Source organism: Dermacentor variabilis, chromosome 1, assembly GCF_050947875.1.
Source record: "Dermacentor variabilis isolate Ectoservices chromosome 1, ASM5094787v1, whole genome shotgun sequence".
Lineage (NCBI taxonomy): Eukaryota > Metazoa > Arthropoda > Arachnida > Ixodida > Ixodidae > Dermacentor > Dermacentor variabilis.
Window position 1 is genome coordinate 114,568,920 of NC_134568.1, and position 24,927 is coordinate 114,593,846.

Here is a 24,927-nt window from a genome sequence, read left to right on the forward strand (position 1 = left end):
CAAATACATGTGTTGACTTGACCAATTATGAATTTATTTTGGAGATATAAGGCATCACGGGACGGACAGATTTTGCTAGGGTAGTCGCCAAAGAATGCTTACGCATTAAAAGAAACAAGAAAGCCCTTTCCGTGGTTGCAACTCTGGAATTGGCGCCGAGTTCGAGTCCCAATCCTGGCGACCGCTTTTCTTTTTTTTCTCTCTCTCTCTCTCTCTCTATTTTTTTATTTTTTTGATGGAGACACAATAGGAAGGTGCCTGTGTACAAAAATTGGAGTGGTCATTAGGTGAACATCGCGTCGTTGGAATTAAACCGGGGCCCCCAACTAACGGCGCATCCTCCAACACATAGTGTGGAGACAATAAATGCGTCGATTATTAAATATTATTATTACAGTTTCCATTCGAGGCAATCTTACAATAAATAAATTGCATTAAAGCGCCGCTTTTCACCGTGCTTGCCACGACAACGTAGATGGAAGCCATAGGTCTCGGTTTACTTCATCCCTAGCTTCCGCAGCACTGCACGGTTTTCATAAAACGGAGCGTGTGCACACAGGGCTACAAGCGCGGTTCGACATACCATCGACGAATAACAAGCAGGCGTCGCGTGCTCGTGCGACTCATACGCCTATCGCAAACCCCTCTGCGCGTTGCGAAACTGTGGCGCGTAGACGTCGTGCATGCGGGCGAAGCGGGGGCAGCCGAACAAAGGGAGTGCCCACGCTCTTGGGAACTTCTTCGCCGAGTTCCGGCGAAGAACAGCCACACGCCAGAGATGCGCGGCCAGGCACGGGGCGTCCGACTACCCCGTGTCAAGGAGCCTGCAAGGCGAGGAGCGACGCCCCTGTTTGATGCACGCATGATGCACACGCGACTATTCTTCGTGGGCCGGCGCCGCGTGGGCAAAGCGCCACGCCGCTTCGGTGCGCAGATGCGCCCCGACGCTCCGCTTACCCGGGTCGCACACGGCTGCCCAAACAAAACAGTCCGCCTAGCTTTTACTTTCTGCGTTTCTGTTGGAATGAGCCGACTAATGCGAAAAGAGACGAGTCCGCTTGCAAGCGCAACATGTCGACGGATGCTGCTGCTGCTGCCTGGTTGGCGTTTCCAAAAGACCGCCGTAAAGTGCAGTTTGTTTTCCCTTCCGTCGCATTCACGAGCAGAACCCGTACAAAGTTGGCGAGAGCTAGGAGGAGCATGAATTAACGAGCGTGGTAAGTGTCTGCCCGAATGCATGCGCTCGCTAATCGCCACGGTTCGCCCAGCGCGGCGAGATCGTTTCGCTGCACCTGCGGATCAGCAAGAAACACATGCATTCGCGAACGCCGCTCTTTTAGAGGCACTTTACGCTGCCTTACGCTGAAGCTTTCCCCAGCTGACAACAGCGCCAGAACACATACATAGCGAGTGGTGGAAGCGAAATGGGATGAACGCAATAAAACTATCTCCGAGGTGACATCGATTGCTTATCTCAAGGCAAGATTTTCTGCGATATGAAAGTGTCCAAATTAGCATGCTCCCCCTGATTATCACGACCGAGAGTAGAAGTGCGAACATATCCGAGCTTCAGAGCTCAGCAAAGCTCGATGCGTAACCTTCAGAAGAACGACGAAGCGTGGGTCGTTGTCATTTGGAATATAGTGTATATTCGCATCCAAATACGGCATAGCGGCCGGTGTCAGCGACGCATGAGGTTATAAATGAGAGCGTCGTAGCGTCCCATGACCGGTGCAAGGTGTCTATATATAGGCATAGACGACAAGTTGTAATTGGAACGCATGCAGGGCAGGGAAGGCCTGACCGATGACATTACCGTGTAAATACAGATTGGGATCCAGTGAAGTAAGATGCAGGCTTGCGAGTTCTGTATATGCTTCCAAAAACATGTGCAATCGGAAGCGCATGATGCCTACGGCCGTTGCGTGCGCTGTAGTGTTGCTGTATGAACTGCATGCCTATGGGGTGCTGCTTTCATTCTTTTCAGATCTGCATCCTCTATAGTTACAGCCTGTACAGACGACCGCATGCTCCGACACCCACCCCCGAAGCAGCACAGGGCGATGTGCTTTCGAAGAGCCTGCGCACACCAAACCTGCATGCGTGTTGCCTCTTTGGAAGCTGCCATCTCGCTGGGTAGTTGATTTTGACATACCGTTTCTTTTTTTGTGCACCGGGAAGCAAGAACTAAAGAAATACGTACTTGATCAAAGCTTTGTTTGGCCGCTGCAACACCTATACAAACTTAGGCACAAATGTCAAGCGCCATAAGCATACGCTCCACGTCGTCAAAGGCATGCAGTGCCTGATGCATGCTCATAAGTTCTTCTAAACGCGAGTTTTCCATGGAATGAAGAGACAATTTCGTAGGTTTTCCATGCCAACCAAAACTGCGATGTGCTTATGAGACATGCTATTGAGGGGGAAGAGCGTCGATGGCATAACGGTTACAGTATCGAGCTTCTGTGCTAGAGGTCCATTCGAATCCTGCCACTGGACATTTTTATTTATTTAAATAATCACAGAATCGCTATAAGGACGAAGTAGAAGAATTATGGGGTGTTACGTGCCAAAACCATGATCTGAGGCACGCCGTAGTGGGGGACTCAGGAAATTTCGACCACCTGGGATTCTTTAACGTGCACCTAAATTTAAGTACATGGGCGTTTTCGCATTTCGCCCCCATCGAAATGAGGCCGCCGTGGTCGGGATTCGATCCCACCACCTCGTGCTTAGCAGCCCAACACCATAGCCACTAAACAACCACGGCGGGTCAGGGGTGTAGTAATGAATGCGATAGCAGCATGTTAGAATATCGCGTGAAGTGATAAGGCTGCGTAGCTGTTGTGGCAGTATGAATTGCAGCAAACATATAAGCTGGCTAAGTAAACACGTTTAGCAGCAAAAACCGCACACCGGCCTTTCTTGATTTTTTGCGCTACAAAAATTGCCTTGCAGTAAACGCCGACTCGCCCAATAAGAAGTTATCTTGAAGTAAAGACGGGTCATGTGACGTGTGAAGACACGTGAACAGAGATAATTCGATGACCGCAAGCAGCAACCGTTGTAACTTACGGGGTAGCGTCGCCTTCCAGTACTGCGGCATGCTAACGGAGGGCACGGTGTGTGCGTCCGAAATTTAGCAATTTTTAACTGCACTGTTTTTTCGGTGTTGTCGCGTAGGCTCGGCCTCCTGTTCTCGCAGAGCCACGTATGGGCGCATCCGGCGTTGACCCCTGCAGTGTGCGCCGCCCGTGCAGCAGCAAATTGTTTCTGCATCTGAACCAACCGAGCAGTCTTGGCGCGAATGCCGGCTCCGTCTTGCTTCAGTGCGATTACCTTTTCGCTGGGGCCTCTCGACGGGCGTTCTGACAACACGCGGGGCCATGTTTGCGCGACGCGGTGCATCGCTGCCCGCCCCGACAGGTACTGCTATATGCGACTACTACGTGTGGGAAAACGACGGCACACGCCGGCAGGGTCCGCATATAGGCTGCGTTGCAATGCGTTCCAGCAAACAAAACCTGAAGTCTTACAGCTTCTTCCGAGCACCAGTCTCTGCGATTGGAACACGAACACGCCTAAACATCTTTCGTCACCTGGCGTTCAAATTCAGGCGCAAAGTGGAATCGCACAGTTAATGTGAATAATGTTCTTCAGAAAACGTCTTAAAATTAAATAAGTTAGCATTTTTATGTAATTATTGGCGACGGCGAAAAATCGCGTGGCGTTTTCAAATAAGTCATATTGCAAAAAAACGCGCCAAGAGTCTCAACGCGCTGGCCACGCGAGTGAGAGAGAGAGGAGGAGGAGGAGGAGGAGGAGGATGAAAGGAAGGCAGGGATGTTAACTAGTCAAGAGTCTGGTTGGCTACCCTGCGCTGGGGGAAGGGAGAAGGGGAATATAAAGAAGGGAGCGAAAGAGAGAGTGGAGGTACGCGGGAAATTCTTAATGTTCTATGCAGCCTACTGAGGCATGCGCACGTGGTCTAAGGGTTAGATCTCTGGGTTGCTGTGCTTTTAGGGGTCTTCTGTTCAAATCCTGCCGTCGGACAATATTATGTGAGGCTATATATATATATATATATATATATATATATATATATATATATATATATATAGTATGTGTGTGTGTGTGTTTGTGTGTGTGTCCGGAACAATTCGGCGAACAGTGGTCCTAGGGTGCATAGTAGTACATATATAGGCCCCCGTTTTTAGGCTGCACTATCTCCGTGATCGGCCCACGGTAAGAGGCTACAAACATACACGATACTAAATGTTCCGGTAACTCGCCAAGCAAAACTTTGCCTTCAAAAAAACGCGGTGCATGAACGCGGGCAGCTCCGCTATCGTTTCGAGCTCAAGAGCGCCGCGTCTCGCGATGAGGAAGACCGCGCGTGTCCTTGGCCGCGTTTCCGCGATGGCGCTGTGCCAGAAGCAGGCGCCTTCCTCCCTATAAGCAAGTGGGCGCTCCAGCATCTTCCGCCTCCTCACGTTCTGCGAACGCGTAACCTGGCGGCAGAAGCACGAGCAAAGGGGGAGCACGCGCCAATGCCCGCGTATACATGCAAGAGCCGCAGCAGCAGTAGTCGCCAAACGACGTCGGCCGACTTCTCTTTCCCCTCGCACCCCCTGACGAGTTGATCCAAATTAACACCTGACCCATCACTGCTATACTTGCCTTGGCTTGCGAGCGCCGCAGTACGCAAGCCTATAGCAGCCACGTCGTCGTCGGCACCGTACACGAGGACCTGCAGAGACTGACGTGTGAGACGAGCGCAGTAAACGGAGCGCGACCGGTGGGCTGCTGCGAGGGCCGCCGTTTGGGCCGCCGTTAGTGCGCGCTCCGCGCGGTTTCTGCGTACGCAAGAACTGCCCGCGCCGGCCGGGCGTTCAGGCAGCGGACGCCCGGCGTTGGGTGCAAGAGAGAAGGGCTCAAATACGCAGGAACCACTGCCTCCTCGAAAAATGGGGCAGACTATATACCCCGCGAGGCGGACACGTAATAATCAACGTGTCATGTTCGGGAGATTACACGGCACGTGATTTTGCAATTCAAATTCCCCGACGCCGAGACACGGAGCAGCGCTATATACTCCGAGCGTTAGCGGCCAATTATCGTTGGCGCCCCATCTGCGGTAGATAGTCGTGGGCCAAGGGCCGTCTTCATGATGGAAAAACATAACCGATGATCTCGCGACAGCGAGAATGGTGCATGATGCATCGAAGGGAATGAGGCAGACGCGGAGCCGATGTGAAAAGGGCGCATCGCTGTTAGGCTTGGTGTTAATGATGCTATATTCACGTCGCCACCTTACCATTAGCGCACTCGTTAACGTATTTGTCGTCGTCGTCGTCGTCGTCGTCGTCGTCGTCGTCGTCGTCGTTGTTGTTGTTGTTGTTGTTGTTGTTGTTGTTGTTGTTGTTGTTGTTGCTGTTGTTGTTGTTTATCCTCAAAGTTCAAGGAAGACGTTCAGAAGAGGTCAAGAAAGCCTCTCAAGACTTGAACGAAACATTTCATTTTACATCTAAAAAATTCGCGCAGTCCTCAAATATGCTTCTGTTGTTTCGGACACTGACGCTTTAGAACGCATAAACAAAATAGGAACCATTCAGAGCAGATCTGCCTGTTTTTTCATGAACTCTTATCGCTGCGAAACCAGTGTATCATAACACTAAAAAAAATCGTCTCATGTGGGACTCAATTCAACTTTTTCGAAATTTTAAAAAACTCCTCTTCCTTGGCCCTTGCGCCATTAAACATCAAACATCATCATCATCCTCTTCCTTGACCAAATTGACCGCAGTTGCACTGGTATCTCTGGGCACTTATATATCAAGCCACCATTATACATTATAAGGAAAAGGAAAATGAGCAGAAAATGAAGCTACTTTTGTGCCGCACAAAAGTTCTCCTATCAACGTTCTTTCCTTCCACCAATTGAGCATGGAAGTCGTTACCTAACGCAATGGCTACTGCTGATGCTAAGTCATTTCCACAACCATTGTCCCTATTTGCGTCTCTAAATGCATTTAAGTTCACGTTATTTTATTCAGATAGCTGCAGTACTTGTATATTGCTCCCTTCGTTGCCTGCCTATTATTTGCATCAGTGTCGATTATTTCTGTCTTTTTTTCTTTCGTGTGTTGCTGCCCTATGATGTATTTCCTTAATTATGCCATTCAGAATCTTGAGACTTTCCTCCACGTACAATAGTGCCCTGAGGGTGAATGTAATGATATAAATAAATAAATAAATAAATAAATAAATAAATAAATAAATAAATAAATAAATAAATAAACAGAGGCATCGTCGTAAGACGTTGATGAAGATGATAATAGCAGCAAACGCAGTGGAGCTCGCAGCGGTTGATTGTGGAGAAAGTGGAATTTTCCTTAGAAAATAATAAACAAGGAAAACAAACAAACAAACAGGCACACTCTAATGACAAATGTGTCAAAGTAACTATCGCATATCTGCAGCAACGGGCTCGACACGCACGCCTTCCGCCCCGACACCGCGCACGAACTTGTCGGTCATGTGGCGAAGCCAAGTTTACTGTAGTGTGACGTCATCGGATGGCGGAACAGCTTTCGCTTTCCGTGCTTTCTGTTATTTGAAAGGGACACCGAAGTTGTTCCGGATTTCATCGTGGATAGAAGAAAGCACAGGGGGAACAAAAACAAGCAAGGACTTGACGAAGGCTGTGGCGGAGGGCGGTCGAGAGGGGGGCGTCGCCTTCTCCCACTCTCTGCGAATCGCCGCAGGCCAATTAAAATTCAGCTAAATTATGAGGTTTGACGCCCGGAAACTGTCCCAGTGGGTTGTGAGGGGCGCCGTAGTGGAGGACTGCGGTCTATACCTATTATGAACACCTGGGGGTCCTTGGCGTGCATCCAAAGCACAGTACACGCGAGCGCATGTGCACTCCGCAGCCAATCGGAATGCGTCCGCCGCGGCCGGTGGTCGAGCCCGCGACTTCGCGCGAAGCAGACCGCCACAGAGAAAAGTATAGGCAGTGGTGTCTCTAACGGATTGATGCTGGTTCTATTCCTATACAAGCATGCGATCGGTGACAACGGAGAGAAAAGAAAGAAAAAAAAGCAAGAACGGAAGAAGTTCTCAGAGTGTTCACCAAAGGCTCTTGTAGAAGATAGAGTAGAGGTGCCCTCATGCTTTCTTCCTCTTCTGCAACTACGTTTACGCACACCTGACAACGTCGGGGCGCGCCGGGCCGAAATCTGGTCGTCGGCTTCACGCAAAAATTCGATGGTCGGACCGAGGAAGCATCGGTGCGCCTTTAAAGGATCTATGTCCGCGTCTTAACGACGCCGAATGAGCATGGCTCAGCCCAACTTTTGACCCGACGCCCCCCCCCCCCCCTCCCGTCCAGTTCACGTGAACTTCGATGCCACAATCAGCCTTCAATCCGGTGCGCTAACAGAAAGTCTGCATAATTGACCCCATTAGCACTACGGCAGCCATATCCTGCGCTTTCTGTGAGTGCTATAGATAATACCCGACTGTTTAATGAGAGAAAGCCGACGAATTCGTCCACATTCCCGTCTGTTCCACAGTTATTGAACAATAAAAACGAATTAATCTCAGGGATGCGTAAGCACTTTCAACCGTTGCGATGGCCCAGAGGCAACGTGCACGCAATTTTGAAGCTGCGATCCTGGCCTCATGAACGCGTGTGCGCACTCACATACAAGGATGTTGTTCTTGTTGCTATTTTGTTTTAAACGCGGACATATAGCTTGTGATTGTGATTGATATGTATCACAATAGCTATTAAAGTACTTGTGACGCCCTCAAAACACTCTCAGTTAAAAAAATCCTTCTGGTGTTAAACTTGCTGATCTTACACGTGTTGACTGACCTGCTTACTGTGTTCAGTTTATAAGTGTTCATGGTTAGTTTCTTTTTCCCTTCCCTGTCTGTTTGTACTGGGACTCGTCTTCCGAAAACGTCTTATCCTGACAGTCGTGTTGTGTATAATACTGACAGTTATGTAGTGTCCGATTGTCCTTTAAAAAAGGAAAGAAATAAAGAAAGAATAACTGCTTTTTGTGTAAGTTCCATAAATCACTTCGCAGAGCTTCGTCATCGGCATCACAATGGCGCTTTTCAGCTACTTCTGAAGGGAGAATTATGCTGTGGAGATGACGTTCAGAAAATGATGCTTCTGCTGAAGACGCCAGTTTACTATAGACATCATGGGATATATACTTCCACGGACCCGCGACAAACATTCAAATGTTTGCAAACAGGGCTGTAGCATGACTACACTTGCTTGACAAGCGTCCTCGCGTCTCAAGCTTACCGGGGATAAGTCGACGTTGAGACAACTGTTTTCGTCAACCACGTAGTCCACTATATCATATAACGTGGGTGCTTCCCCTCGCAGCAGCATGCTTTTGTTTTTCTATTGAACATTCCGCAGAAGCAAAGGGCGCCCCCGTGCCCGGCGTGGGCTCCCACATAAGCGGGGCCTTTCTTCTACGATAACTATAGCACACTCGCCCAACACTTCACTTATGTTGCTGCCGTGTATTCCTATGTCGTATGCACTCCTTCTTTTGTCCTTCTCTTACCGCTGAGCTACGACGAAGGACATGAACATTTGTCACCAGGAATATTTGTCATTGGCCCGCTGCGCTTACTAATACCATGCTTGCTGTCATACTTGATTGACCAGCGCCCATTCTTGCGAACAGCTCTAGCGTATACGTACGTTACCCGAATCAGGCGCCGCCACAGAAGAGCTCTATTGTTACAGGCTTTATACGACATCCCTGCGCGTTTCTGCCTTGAGGCTCGCGGTGCAGAAACCCTGCTCCAATAAATGAACGTCCACTTCCACCCACGAGTCTGAATTTACCCACAAGACCTGAATTTACTAAATTTTCTTTTCAAAACCATTGATTTGCTTTGTTGACAGGAATCTACCTGATAAATTTGACGTCAATCCGATCACTTTTTGCGTGTTGTTACTCTTTACGCCGTCTGGCCCCATTTGTAGGCCAGGCGCGCTGCGCCGCGGCCCGGGCCCGCGCGCGCTTCGTCGCCGGATGGGAGGGCGAGACGGAGGAGGGCGCACGCGGAAGTGGGCCATTAGCGACTTCGCCCCCGCTCAGCAGCAACAGCAGCAGCGCGTCGGCCACACGAAGAGCGAAATCCGGTCGATCTTTCGCCCCCCCCCCCCCCCCCCTGCGCAGGCATGAGACACCCCCCTCCCTCCCTCCGATGCAGTTCGCAGCGGGCCGGTCAATGACAGCGGCGCGTTCAGCAGCAGGCGGCCGGCCCGAGACATTCGGCGGCTCCCCCGAAGAACAATGGGTCGTTCATTAGAACGCCCCCGAGACGGGGGCGAACCCTGCGCGCGAGAAAGTGTTGTGGCGTAACTCCGATGGACAGGACTGGACGTCCATTATCATCCCTTCGCGGGCTCTTCCAGGCGAGGGTGGCGGTGAGGCGACAGCTGCCAGACCGCGCTAACAGCGAACGAGGCGGAGGCGATAGAGAGAGCGCCGACAACGAGATGGGATGACGGACGTCATCCCTTCGGGCGAATGGACTGTGAGCCCACTGTCGCCTAGCAGCCTTTCACTCTGTCAGGGCTCACCACTTGGTCCGCAGCCGATGCGCGGCCAGCCGGCGCAGTTGTGCTCTCCTGGACGTTCTTCATTGCTGTGTCAGTAGCTGTAGCCGCAGTTTGGAGCATCTTGTTTTTTTTTTTGGAGGAAGATAGGCCCGGTGTTCTTTCAGGCTTAGTACTAATGTCTTGGTACTAATGTTAATCAGGTTTGTCCTATTTCATTTTTCTTGCGGTCCAAATCAAAACGCAAAAAAAAAAACAAGGCGTCAGGACGACTGTCAGCTATCTACTCGCGTCGGACGCCCGCCATCAGTGCCTCTTGCCGTCCCCGTACTCCCAGTACCCGTGACAGGAACGTGTTCTGGTTAAATGCGCGCGTGTGAGTTGCGACTCGCAACCGCCGGCAGCATTCGGCGCGCCCTCATGAATGCATGTCTACGCCGATATATTATTATGCATAAATCCAGGTGGGCAGATGTTAGGGATTCCCTGGCCTCTGTGTGACACCTCACATGGAGTGGCCTCTGCCGACAAGACAGGTTTATGGGGCTGCACGCAAAGCCCTACACTCGGTCGCATAGAGCTGTCAAGTTGTGTTGAATGCCATCGCAATGGCACCTGGTGCTAGAACCACCTGTCCTTCGTTCGTCTTTTTGTTTCCGGACTACTGTAACAACCGCACACAGTAACGATCGCATAATTTTTTGCACACCGTGCCCTGGGCTTATTGGGCAGATCTAACCGTTATCTCGAACGTACAGCGTAGCAGCGCGCTAAGCCCAACGCACTCAAGTGTTTGTGTCCGCTCCCGCTAAAACACATAGCAATCACGATGTGGGGCGTATGCCAAAACAGTGACTCTGAGCAAGTTAGTGAAGAATCATGTCGAAAATTCAGCGCGGAAGCATAGAAAGACGTAATGAAGATAGCGATTAGATACGAGCACTGAGGTTTATTTCGGAAGCAGGCACAGTATATGGAAAAAAGTATGCAAAAAATCACTCCAAAGTACAACGTATCTACATGTCACCGGATCAAAAATGAGTCGACGAAACATATCATAAATGGCGAAACGCATGAGTCATCTCGCGTCGAAAAATGAGCAATTAAATAAATAAATAGATAGATAAATATGGGTGTTTTACGTGCCAAAACCACAATGTGGTTATGGGGTACCCCGTAGAGATACGACTCCGGATAAATTTTACCCATCTGGGATTCTTTAACGGTCACCCGATGCACCGTGCACGGGTGTCATGTCACCCCTATCGCAATGCGGTCGGCGCGGCCAAGGATTCGATCCCGCGCCCTGGGGCTTCGTAGCGCAATCATCCGCCATAGCCACTATACGCCACCAGGGAGGGGGGGGGGGGGGGGAGTCATCTCGCCTCAAAGTCTTGGAAAAGCACATCGATACTGTTCCGACACGCGGAGGGACAAATTGACGAAGGCACACAGTGAGGTATATATATTATACTGTAGATAAAAAGAAAAGGAAAACCTCGCCGCTGCGTCTCACTGGCTATGCGTTGCAGCACGAACTCGTGGGTTCGATCCGGGCTTCGGCGGCCGCATCGTCGTTGGGGCGGAATGCAAGAGAGGCTGTGTACCACACATTGGGTGCATGCGTTCAAGAACGCTAGTTGTTCAAAATTAATTCGGAGTCCCGCACTCCGGCGCCTCAAATGATGCCTCGTGTGTAGTTTCGGAACGTTAAACCGCATAAATCAATTAATTAAGGGGGCAAGGTGTGTTAGCCAGCCCTCCGTACCGCCTCATAAAAAAAAAAAGCGCTGTCTTATATTCTAATGCATGCGGGATGACGCCCCATGGCGCTTCGCCGTTTCTAATGACGATTTTCAATTCCTTTTAGAACTGTTGACAGACGGGGTCGGTTTCGCTACGGTATTCTTCGCATATGCGCTTGCGCATTTTTCTCCGGTGTTATTAACCTCTGTTTCTGACATAAACATCCGTTAGTTGACAATCAGTAAACGTACTGGGGTCTGCTTTCTTACGTCTTTGTCTGATTCTGTGTTGAAGTTTCGACATGAAGTTATATACTCACAGAATAAAATGACTGACATACACGCGTGACAAAAGTACCAATGTGGTCACGAGATAATGGCCTGAAAGATACGTAAGCTTAGGTGAGGTGGGATCGAAAACAAAGCGCCACATGACACTGAAATCTAGCTGTGCTGGTGCGTTTGAGCTAAACGGAAATTACCAAAACTGACGTGCTCGCGTAGACAAGTATGACATACTGGTATACAGTGGTTCGTGATGGAGGAAATCATAGCGCTCAGTGAGATTGCAGCGCTGCGTTCCGTTTGCCGTTTACCACGAGGTGTTATGTGACATACATACATACATACATACATACATACATACATACATACATACATACCAGATGTCTTTGTGAAGTATATATATATATATATATATATATATATATATATATATATATATATATATATATATATATATATATATATATATATATATATTCTTTTTTCAGAGTTTAACAGCGATAAAACGCAGCGCAGGTAGCAGCTGTCTGTCCCATTCGTTTCGTGGCCGTCGTGATGATCCAGCGTTCACACGCGAGGAGCTGTCAGACGGCCGAGTGAGAGGGATGGAGAGGGGGAGTACAGCCATAACAACCAGAGCACGAACTTGTCCGCGCGAATGTTCCAGCCACGAGAAATAGGAAAAAAAAAAGTGCATAACGGGAAGTTGCGGCACAGTATAGTTTCCGCGTTTTTTGAACGACTTGGGATGATGTCGGTTGAGGTATAGTGGGAGGGAGGAGGGGGGTTGCGACGAAGGCGTTTCCAAGGTCAGCCGCTAATGGCAGCGGCTGTATACACGCCTTCCTGCTCGCATCACTTGGTCGTCCACGGTTGGAAACTTCAACACGCGCCTTCCACTCGCTCGACGAGCTTCATGGACCGCGGAAGAGGTCAAGTTTTTCTGAAAGTGCTCCGCTGCCGCCATGCATGCTTTCACTGCAGCACGCGAGGGGCACGCACACACACACTCCTCTCTTCCTTCTTCACAGTTGAGAAAAAGAAGAGCAAGAGACTGGGGGGAGGGGGATGGAGAGGAGCGGGGATAGGTGAGTGCTAGCGAGCATCCGAAGTGGCGTAACGACGCGGCGGAAACCGGCGACGGCGAGAGAGAACGGTCACCTCGCAAGAGTTGCGCGGCGGTGCAAATGTAAGCAGCCGAGGCGAAGCGCGCGCGAAAAGCGCCGACCAGCCGTGGCACGGAAGAGATGCGCGCGCGATCCTTTTTATCCGCTCGCGGAAAAGGCTTTAATTGCCCCAGAGGAAGAAGAGCGGGGTCGGGCCGATTGGCGCAGCTTCCTGCTCGTCAACTTTTTTTTGCCGCCCGAACTGCTGCCGTCGGCCGCGCGTACACCCGAGACACGCGCCGCGCTATCTTCAGACCACCACCCTCTCCCCGCGAGCCATATAAAGCATGTGTCTCTCTATTCTACACCCCTCCCCCCTCCTCTCCTACCTGCATACCCAGCTTTGATGCCTCGGCGAGTAACTGAAGGAGACTCGGTCTTTTCATATCTGTATCGAGCTGCCAATTAGACGCGCTGCCCCTGTCACGCAACCGAATTCGCTGTCGCTGCCTCGCTCTCGAGCCGCTGGGCGAGCCTGCCTGTAGCGCTCTGAGCGTCTTCGCGGTACGTAGTGGAGATCTTTGCGCTCAAGTTTGAGCAAGAAAGAGAAGCGGGACTTTCATTTGTTATTCTACTTTAATTATTTGGCGAGGCAGAAAGCGAGAATAACGTGCTGTCCGTTCTTCCCCATTCATTCAGCTCATTTCCGCCTGATCAACGAATTTGTCCTCTTTTTTTCCCGCAACAAGAATGTGTACCGATACAGCGTGGCGATTCCTCTCACTCGATTCTTTCCACCGCTCAAGACTAGGTGGCCCCGGGGATAATGTGGGCGGAGCGCTGCTCGGACCACTGACGATGCGCGAAAGGTAAATAATTTCAATAGGATCGTTACATTATGCCGACCCTGGGGCCATATTTTACAATGACCCAGATAATTTTCCCTTCGTTTGGCTCTTCTTCCGTTGCCTCGGACGCCACCGTGCCGCAATTATCGCCGAGGCATAACGGATGACATAACGTAAGAATGGAAAATGAAACGGATTACTACAAAATGGCGCCCCATGATTGCGTAGCCGCATTAGTGTTATTGCAGAGTGTTGAAACGCGCACTTTGAAAATTTGTGACCTGCAATTAAGGCTGAAATTAGGATAAATTGCTTGAACTAATTAGCATGTACGAGCATTTGTATCGTACATTCGTTTTCTTCGTGTCGCTTCCTGCATAGCTCACCCCCCTTCCCCAATTCACCGCAGCCATTTAAGGGCAAAAATGTGAATAAAGACATGTAAACAACAACCTCCCAAAGCAGTAATAAGTTCACCTTGCGACACTTTCGTTTTCTTCACTAACTGCAACACGAACGGTGTGAGTTTGGACGACTGCTCTTCTTTCGCAAAAAAAAAAAGAGAGAACAATTATTTACTCTTGATAATGATGACGATTTATTGGCATCTGGTTTGAAACGGGGCGGTGACAAATAGTCACTAGCCTGCTTGAGTTACTCGGGTATGCTATACATGCTTTTAATTATAGCATTTTGCATTATTGTTTTCTCTCTCTCTCTCTCTCTCTCTGAGACGCTGTAGCATTTGCTGTGTGAGTGCCCGGCTTGCTCGTCCGCGCGCGCGACCCTCGCGCAAGTCTACCGTGCGCAAAACCGGCCATGTGCAACGGTCGACGATCTTCTGCACCCTTCGGGCTGCATCTCGAGGCAGAAGCTCCTCTCCCGCGCGATCCTGGCCTTTGACGAGAACGTCGCCCTTTCTGATCGGCTCACGCGTCCGGCGTTTCGGCCGCTGCTTCTCTCCCTCTCTCACCCCTCTTTTCACTCCCATTCCCCCCTGTGCAGTGCGGTTGAGGTGTCCTCTCCAGAGATACAGTTACTGCGCTGCACTGCGCCCAATATTTTCACGTCCGTTAAGAATCTCTCCTCAAAGCTTCTCTACCATGTACCGATACCTATGCCTGTAACGGATCCGGTCGTATCAATCTCTTCCCTGCTTTTTTCCCGCGAATACTACAAACGTCTCTTGCTTATTTCGACTGCTGACCAGTTGATGCTGCCGTCCGCTTTAAATCCAAGCGCTTCTGGAAGGACGTGCACTCCTCCTAGCGGAGGCTCCTATACATCGGTCAGAGACGTAGCAAAGTAGCTTACGATTACTCACCGTTGCACTCGAGTGAGTTCAAAATTTATTGGTTTTGTAAACCGTTAAACTTTGGTTCGCAAGCGATCTGCGCACAGTGTCTGTGCAGCCTGATACCCGCGTCGTTTGATACCGGCATTACGGGGGAAAAAAAAAAAAGAACTCGCGTTAGCTGGTCATTGAGAGTGCGGCAGCGTGTGTGGCGTCCAATTGACGTATCTTCGAAGTGGGCTAACTGCCTCGGGATCGACATGCGAGCTAGTCGATAATGTATCGTAGTCGACCAGTAGTCTTTGATCTACCCTGCTCATATTCTGTCCTGTTAAAGTGTGCCAGATACGTATGTCGATACAAATAAAGTGACAATCAGCAGTCAAGTGGAGGTGACACTAATATGCGCACTTCTGCGCTTATATGTATACAGCTGTCAAATATTGTAAATCGCTGCGGTGAGTCCAAGCAGAGCCAGCTGCGTGCCTGCCAGCTGCAATACAACGGCGTTCTGCTGCGAGAGTTGGAGTTCTAGACTTCAGCGTGGACATGTTCGACGAGAATGAATGACGGAAAACGCACACGCAAAGAATGATTGCGCTGTGACGAGATGCTCATTTCCCCTGGGCTGCCGAGCGTGAAGCGCAAACGTTTGCCAATCTTTCCTGCGGATGTTTGCATGCGCATAACGACCGGCGATGCCGAAGGAGTCCACTCCCCGGAGCCAACGAGGGCGACACTCTTGAGCGAGCAGCGGCTAGCTGCGCGCATGCGTCTACGAAGCTTCCTCCTCTGTCTCGGGCTGCATGCTGCGACTCCGCGGCACTTAGTGGTCTGCAAGTGGGGACGGCAAGGTCTCCGCTGTTCTGGTGAATCGCGGCATCCCCGCAACAATGGGTGCGCCTTTCGAAAGCCCAGAGACAACAAACCCGTTCCAGGGCACACACAAACACATGGCTGCCGCCGGTCCGTTTATTTCTGCGAAAGAAGAAGGGCGACCGCCGTCGATTGCGAAAACGGCGCGCAAGGGTTTCGCAGTGACGACGACGGCGGCCGGCGGTGTCAACAGTGCGCGAGAAGTGTGCCACGCGGGTGGCCCAACGCAACCTAAACATCGCTTCCTGCCCTCCTTCCGCGCACGCGCGTTTAGCCTCCTCTCTCTCGTTGAGACGCACACCTTCAGTGTGTTTTTGTGCAATCGCTGCATGCTCGACGCCTGCCGCGCACAGCAAGGCGACACAGTGGCGCATCTGTTTTGCGAGCAAACCGCCTTCCCCGCGACAAGAACACAATAAAAAAAGCGTACGCGATTTTTTTTTTCTTTCCCATTTGCCAGCCGACAACGATGTCTCAAGCTTCATTGTCATCTCACGCTCCGAGTCGCAACCTACCACCGTGCTGTCTTTTCTTCTGCGCCACCGAGCGATTTCTGGCTTGTCGCGCCTTTCGCCGCGGCCTCCCATGTTGACGCACGGGCCAAAACGTTGTACACATGCCGAGCGGCCCCCATCGTGACAGTCACGGCCTCTCAAATACATACATTTCGTGAGTGATGCAATAAGACAAGTCAAAAGGGAGAATGTGTATCCGGCAGATTACGGCTATTACCTGCCGTGTCCACTTTCGGTGGCCCCACCCGGTTGCGTCAGTCTCACGATTTGCCCACTCTTCTTCCCCCCCCCCCCACCCCATTTTTTTTTTTTTTAAGTTTGTAAGCTGCTCGCGAAAACGTCTCAAGTAGGCAGAGAAACAACATCGCTGCCTGCTCTGCGTCGGCGTCCAGGCTGAAATCTGCCGCGGAGTGTAGAGCAGGAATTTGAGAAGAAATAATTATGGCCGCCTCGGCGGCCGCGCTTGCGGCAGCTCTGACTATAACGGGCAAGGATTTCGGTGAACGTTCCCGTGTATGAGACAGATGCAATATCCAACGCCTTAACTCATAACAGCTTCCCGTGTGCGTTTGGCTCCCTCACTTGATTTTCCATGCTTTTGCCTTGTGTTGTAGCCGTTCCACGAGTAAAATGGTGAAAATAGTTTTGGTCGTGAGCTCCAAAGTCAAGAGTTTAGCAAGGGCAGAGTTTCTGGGTTCCAGAAGAAACAAGCCGTTTCAGAGTTCAGTGCCCTATTATATTGACTTTTACTTTCCAGGTATAATTTCCTCCGCACAGATTTACAACAAAGTGATGCCATGAGAGACATGATTCATCGCAGACCGAAAAGAAAACAAGAAAAGAAAAAGAATATTCTCAGCTTAGTTGCACTTCTGCCTCTCACTTTCGCATTCCTCCACGCACAAATAATTAATTATGCATGCTGCAGAAAAAAAGGAGAAAAATTAAGGCAGTATGTGCTGAGCGGAGAAGTAAAATCATGAGTGTTGATTACTTTCATCTGCATGGCCGTTGCGCTGCTAAGCGCGAGGTTGTGGAAGAACTCCAGTGTGCCGTGCATTGGGTGCACGTCATAAAATCCCAGGGGGTCAAAATTCATCCGGAGTCCCCCACTACGGCATGCCTCATAATCAGATAATCGTTCTGGCACGTAAAACGCCCGAATTTAATTTTTAAATATTTTCCGCTGGTTTTAATTTAGTGGTCTCTCTCCACATTGAGGTGATCACGTACTCGCGTCAGCGATTGGTCTACGCGGCCACGCCTAGTGATTGCTTAGTCTCGATTACGCTGCGTTTTGCGCTGTGTTTGCAGCTGCGCTTTCCTCGAACGAGAAGCCCCGCATCAACAACTATCCACGCGCTTAAGTTCGCGACCAGCCAGGCGCCCCGACGATCTTCCTCCGTCTCCTCGAGGGGAACGCGCGTGCCACTCATCGAGAAAAAGTAAGTCGGCCCGCACGCACGTATTCGGTCAGAAAAGCGAGGCCGAACTTCCTCCTCCATCGCCCGCCAGGCTCATAGGTCGTCTTCTTCGTACATCTGCGTTACCTGCGTCAGCTCTGCAGCATTTGCATACGAGCAGCGCCGTTTCCTTCCCGAGCTGGGCTGCCGCCCCCCGTCCCCCTTCTTTCAAATTTCGGCCCTTCTCTGGCGCTTCTCCGAAGTAGCACGAAGCGAAGGATTCCTGTTTCTTATTTTTCTCGTGCCACCGCGCAAGCAGTCCTCCCCCTTCCAACCTCCCTTGTCATTCCATCGGGCGATCGCCGCATGAACTCTGGAGGTTGCTGCGGGCGCGGGGTTGACTGCTGCCGCGCGCCCCTCGGGGGCGCGAGCTCGCGAGAGCGACCGCGCTCCACGCTACACGCCGAGGTCAAGCCGAGCACGCGGGGTCCTCCTGCTCAGGGCGCTGCTGAGACGCTCCCTCTTTGGTCACCCGTTAACACAGTTTTCTTACGCGCGCGCGATGGGGGCCCGGTTCTGGTTGCGCGGGAAGGTCCCGGCGGAGCGAGTAGTAGTGACCCGCCATGCGAGCGGGTCAACGACGGCTGACCTTGCTGCGGCGGCCCTAGCGCGCGCGCTTTGACGCCCGGACAAGGGGAGCGCCGTGTTCGGCGTCTTTCGCGGACGTGACCGCGAAAACGGGGCCGCGCGTCCGAAGAAGAGCACCGCGCGGGGGGGCTCTCCCCTCTCGTCTTGTCACGCGCGCCGTTCAATACCGTGCTCGGCTGCCGTGCTCATTTGCGTGTCGCCATTGTGGCCGCGTGTGCACCAACACACGCCGTTTCCGGACCTCGCCCCCTCCCTCTTCCCCAAAAGCGTGCGGCCACAACAAAGACGGGCCTCTTAATTCTCTCTCTTTCTTCCTCTTCCGGAGTTGTTGTTACGCGCGCGGTAATTGTAGTAAGTAGTTGCGTAACGGTGCGGCGTTTTCGGGCCCCGCTTCCCCCTTCTGCACTCGTCCAGCTGCTCTCATGCCCCAGACATTTTTAATTACAAAATCGCACCGAGCGTTCCAGCCAAAGGTCACCCATCGCTTACGCCTATTACGTAAGGCGCCCTGTGGTCTGGGAGGATAAGCGTTTGTGGTGTGTATACCGTACGACTGATAAACATAGCCGGAATTAAGAAACGGAACGTAATGGAGGGTTGGGGAGTAAGGATTCTTTATCCTCACTCCCCTCTCCTACTCTGGCATTTGTTTTGTTACAGTCAGACTGGCGATCAATACAGGGATACAAACGAATGTCAGACAATTATTGCTTTGAAAGTTTCCCGTAGTAAATACGAGACACTGCTCTCACTTGATTCGCACTCTCGCGTATTCATTTTCCCGAGAATAAACTGAGGCGAGTGGACCCACTTCGCTTTCCGATTATCAGGATTAAAGGCCAATGGGTACTGATCTTTCAGTGCCTTCTTAAACCGAGAACGGCTAACTGAAAAAAAGCTGTCGTAAATACCCTATGTGATATATACCTTATGTGACGTCTAGTTCAGTATACGTAGGGGGGAAATGTTGCTATCACAACAATGTGCGACGTGCGGTCTTGCGTGCGAAGTTCATTGATATTCCAGTTGCCCCGTAGAGGGCCACTCAATTTCTTGTGCGCCTGAAGGCGGCCCAGGAAATTCACCCACGTTATCAGAATTCTATAGCATATAATACCAGGACACGCACTAAACAAGGCAAAATGTATACCAGTGTACGGTCCAAGTGCGCGGAAACACACGAGGGCCACAGCTTCCGGATAGGCGTGCAGTTGTCTTATGTTATAATTGCGAATAGGCTTGTAGTCAACGTGCGCTACCGAAGGATACACAACTTTTTCCTCGTTAGAGAGAGGCCCAGTTAAGGTGCTAGGCCCGTATTCACAAAAAGCTCTTAAGCTACAACCATTCTTAAAAGCTATTTCTAGCTAATCGTGATGCTGGACATATTATCGAAAGGGGCCAGCCAATGCCAAAGAACACTTACGAACGAAAACCTTTGTGAATTCGACTCTTTGTCTTCTTTGCCCGCAGGGTTACCTCTGAGACGTTCTCCAAATGCACGCGATGTAGCACGGTCGTGCAACGTCCCCGTAAGTGTTGCTGTTTTATTTTCAACGCGTACACAATATAAGAGCATCCCTGTATGTTTCAACAGCAGTACTGATTTTACGAACGAGGTCTGCCGAAGTCGCCTGACGATGTATCACTTCTCAATAGTTACAGTCAATAGTTATGCGAAGTATCCAAGTACTGCGGCATCAGAAGGACGCGGTAACCACTAAACGACGCAAAAAAAACAAACAGCGTGGCAACTTCTTAGTGGTTTCTAGCCATTTCGTTGCCTTCCGTGGTAGCAAAAGTGGCAACAGCGAACTCATCTGCGCATTTTCTTTAGTGTCTGCGAATTTTCTCGTGACTCTTGGGAACGTCCGTGGTCAAGAGAAAAATGAACATAGCTATTACGTACATATGTTTATCTGCGGCTTCTGAAATTCGTGCAGGAGCAGGACAAGGAAACCCAAGGACAAGAAAAAAGTAGAGCTAAATAGTTCAAGATTTGGTCTCAGAAATACCGCAAGCATAGATTTCCAGAACCGCGTGCCTGTTCATTGTGAGATGTGTACAGTGGATTATCGTACCTTGGCGCAGTCCGCATGGTACTTAAAGTGCGCCGCGAATTCCGCAAGTTTGCAAACTTTCTTTTGTTCTCACTCGGATTACTAGAACTTGTCTTGGGGGCTCTCTTCATGTGCCGCCTTGTGTGGCGCTGACTCCACGTTCTACTGTGCAGTTCGCCTTATTCTAGACATATTCGCGAAAAAATATTCATAAACTGCGTATTTCAAAGTAGTTTCTGTTGCACATATTATCCACCCTTCGAGTAATAGTGTCCTAATTAAACGCATGACTTAACATTTAAGCAGAAAAATACAGAATTTGAAAGGATTGCGAAGGCAAATTTAGAGCCCTATCCAGAAAATTAGTTCCAGTTGCATTTACTATCCTCGGAAGGCAACAAAAAGCAAAACTCTCAGGAGCAAGCATGATGTGTGTTAATTTCTACGATAATGCTAGAAAGGCCTGGCGAAACCGCGCAGTCCCGCAGAGGTCTTCATGCAGACACGCGATATTCGACAAATTAGGGCTATCCGTCCAAACATTGCTGCAACGCATCGCGGGCAAATGCCACACCACGCCTACATCATATCTCAACGTATCATTGTTCCGAAGAACTCGTCACTTCAAGACGGTCCCGATGTCTCGCCAGGACAGACTACTTCCGCGATGGAGCATTTCAAACACACCTTTACGGTACGGCTGCTGAAACTAATCCGTCCTTACAATCTTAGTATAGATATGTCGGCACCCTTTCCAAGCGAACATCCTCGCAAACCGCGCGCTCACGAGAGCGTTCACAAGGCACGTGCGACAATGCTTCGGAGTCCGAGGCAGCACGGAACGCCGACGAAATGGGCCAGGATCCGTTTACGAGTGCTACACGACACGCTGACAGGACAACCCCTGACCGAGGCGTCGTCAGGAGTAGTTGTGTCAGCACGGTGCTCGCGAGCACGCCAGGGGATCGCCGCACTGTATTATACCGCACATGGCCCGCGGAATCGGCGACTCACCAGTGCGCATGGCCTCGACGTCCGTCGATAGCAGCAGCTCGTCGGCGCGCAGTTTTCTCCACTGGCGACAGGACGATGCGGGATCCTTTCGCCGCGACAACGGGGAAGGGGCACCGGCAGTCCTGCTGCCGGCCGGCTTCCTGGTCTCGAAGCGACAGCCCGCAGGTCACGCGGGCGGCCGCCGCGGTCGGCAGCCGTCGTCGTCCCGCGCGGAAGCTGTCACAACACGGCAGAGCAAACGGGCGAGTTCGAGACGGCGCGAGCACGCGGAGCTCACTGGCACTTCTCTCGGGCGGACGCAAATCATCGAGCGACGCAGGTGCCGAGGGCAGCGGCGAGGAGGGCAGGGCTCCTCGGAAGGAAGGGAACCGAAACTAGCCGGGCAACCCTTCTTCCCCCCCACCGCCTGTTTCTTTCTCTCTCTCGGAGGCGAGCGCGATTGCGGGGCGCGCATACAAACACACGCAAACTTTGCGAGCGTGCAACAGTTGCGATGTGCCAGGTCGCGTAACGCAAACAGCGAGCGACCGGCAACACCGATGGTGGGTGACGTCGCATGTATATGCGGGCTCCGAGATCCCCGAGCGTCTGACCGCGACAGCGGTCGCCGCCTCTTGAAGATGGCGGGCTCTTCTTACGAGGCGACTACTGCGCGACCCACTGCGGAGCCTGGTGCGCGTATGTAGCTACTTGGCCCATCATATAAGATTTCGCTCACGTCGTGAGGAGGAGCCGCGTCACTCGGGGAGCACTGCGAAACAGTGCTTTGGTGGGGCTGCGAAGAAGTAAAAAAAAAAAAAAAATATGGCGCTCTCTGTTTTTTGTTCACCATCGTGCAGCTATTTCCCAGAATTCCTTTGCGATTCCGCCCAGCAGCAGCCTATTGCCTGTCATTGAAACCGTAAAGGCTGCTTTCTGAATGCTGGTACTCACGAGCACCTCAGACTTGACTGTCACAAGCAAGCTAAATACGAGGGAAAGACATAGCGAACGGATATCGAAGCGTTTTTCTTTCAGCAGCTATACGTATTTTCAAATCTCAAGAAAGATCGTAAACTGGGAACCATTCTCAGGGCCACGCGTGCTCAGTGACAAAAGAAGTGATCGTTCCACTTTTTTTTTAAGGTACACAAAGAGAGGTTTTTCACTATCACCATTACCAGTTGTATAAAAATTAGAGAAAGAGAGATCGAGATAGCGCTATGTACATACGGAGAAACTGTCATTAACCAGTTGCCATAAGCCGAGCGTCAGGCAGAAAACCCATCTACCACTACTAGTAGTAGTCATTAGCGTATCGCGCGCACCCTTTCGAATAGTGCAACAGCATATACGTACTTTCAGATGGCTCACATCTCCCGTAGTGCACTCCTGAAGATTCAGGAAATCAAACTTGGATTAGTGAGCATTGAGCTATTCTGTGAATTTCACAATTCGAAACGTGACCGTACCAGTTTTATTTATTTATTTATTTATTTGTTTGTTTGTTTGTTTGTTTGTTTGTTTGTTTGTTTGTTTGTTTGTTTGTTCGTTTGTTTGTTTTGACTCGCTGGCTGGTTTCATCGTGTACCGAACATGCTGCCTTTCGAATTGCAACAGGAAACAAGTATCCAACTGATCATTAATAACCGCACAACTATTCCGACGTTTGACCCGCCGTGGTTGCTGAGTGGCTATGGTGTTGGGCTGCTGAGCACGAAGTCGCGGGATCGAATCCCGGCCACGGCGGCCGCATTTCAATGGGGGCGAAATGCGAAAACACCCGTGTACTTAGATTTAAGTGCACGTTAAAGAACCCCAGGTGGTCGAAATTTCCGGAGTCCTCCACTACGGCGTACCTCATAATCAGAAAGTGGTTTTGGCACGTAAAACCCCATAATTAAGAAAGAATTCCGACGTTTTCGACTTTCGTGTTTCCGACGCGACAAAAATAAAGTAAAAAGCAAGCTTATTTTTCTTCTTGTTTCCGAGATGAGCTATCCGCACCTGGATGCTGTCACAGTGCTCCAGTAACAGAAAGAAAGAAAGAAAGAAAGGGTTCGCTTGACGTTCTAGCCAATTATAATCACAAAGTACTACTATACATTGCATGTGCACAAAGTTTCTTAGTTTTCTTGCAGTTCGCCACAACGATTCATTATTGGTCGATTTTGCTGCTCACGGTGCTACACAACATCAGGTATTAAAACTGTGACGTCCCGCTAAACTTACAAATATTGCCATAATATAGAAACTCGAGAAACTGGGACCAAATTCACGAAGCTTTTCATTCGTAAGTTCTCTTTACCGTTGGCTGGCCGCGTTGCCTAATGATATGTCCAGCATCATGATTGGCTTAAATTTGATCTTGAGAACAATTCTAGCTTAATCGCTAGAACCACAGACGACATCAGATTCAATTTAAAGCTCTGGTTCAGATCCTAAATGGAATCATAGTGGTTATGACTTGCTCTCCGAAAACTTGACATATGACGATATACTCTACGCAACGGCACTGACTCGCGGTGACATACGTATGTTGCGTACATAATCTGGTAATACCACTTTGCGATTCGGTAGAGTCAATGTCTTTTTTAAGTCAAATAGGATCCCCAGACATTCGCCCGTCAGCGTGTATTATTCGAAATAAGTTTCTAAATTATATTCGCAACTAGCCGCTGTTCGATTCGAGGACGAAATCAAATAGAAAATTCGGTTCGTTATTTCTATTTTTTTTTTCGGTATGAGCTCACCCCTTATTGTTTATACAATACTGTTCGCACGTGGGTGCATTTCCTCGAATAAATGAACATGCGTAGTTATAACCACTATAGCTTCCATATTATCCAAGGCAGAGCAAAGCACGCAGTTGCGCTACCATGGGAGAGACAAGCCACGTGCGTTCCCGTATTACTGGAGCATTAATTCCTCAAGCGGCGCTCTGGGCGACGCACCCAGATGTATTAGAAACCTTCAGGTAGTTAATATTGAACTTTTCTTAACGTGCCGGTGATCGAACACGCCAAGTGTTTACGTAAACAACGAATGTGTTTCACCCAGGTTTAGTTTGTTGTTGTTCAGAAATGCTGCCTTCAACGAAAATTGTTAAATGGCCACAAGAACAGTCAGAAATTTGAATTCTGAAAGATTACACGTCATGCGCTCGCACAAAAATAAATTCACGTAGTGGGTACAAAAACACAGACCCAAGGCTAATAACAGGTGTTGTTAAATCTTGCTCCATAGAAGTCCAGGAGCACATGCATACCACGGAGGCGGTGCTTTCTCCGCTAAATTTTTAAAAAAATCGGCAAAGACATTTATGATTACTGACGTGTGGGAATGCGAAAGCATTATACTGTTTATAGACCTCGGAACGTCATGAACGCGCTCACTTTATACCCTCATGACGTAGCGCCACCTCCTGCCCGTTGACTGCGCCGTCGCGGGCCCAGTGAAGCGCCCACTATAGACCACACCTTTGGTCAGCCAGATGGGTGCGATGTGACGTTGCAATAACGCACGCACTAGGCAACACCTTTATAGTCAG

The 24,927-nt window shown here is 50.2% G+C and overlaps 1 protein-coding gene across 1 annotated transcript in view; it reads right to left on the bottom strand.

Moving 5' to 3' along the window:
• Positions 1-21,661, bottom strand: part of LOC142583218 (calpain-9-like) — a 122,413-nt gene extending 100,752 nt beyond the window's left edge. The window contains exon 1 of the mRNA XM_075693586.1: positions 21,399-21,661. The gene's annotated coding sequence lies outside the window, so the exon portion shown is untranslated. The remainder of the gene's footprint in view (positions 1-21,398) is intronic.
• Positions 21,662-24,927: the final 3,266 nt, after the last annotated feature.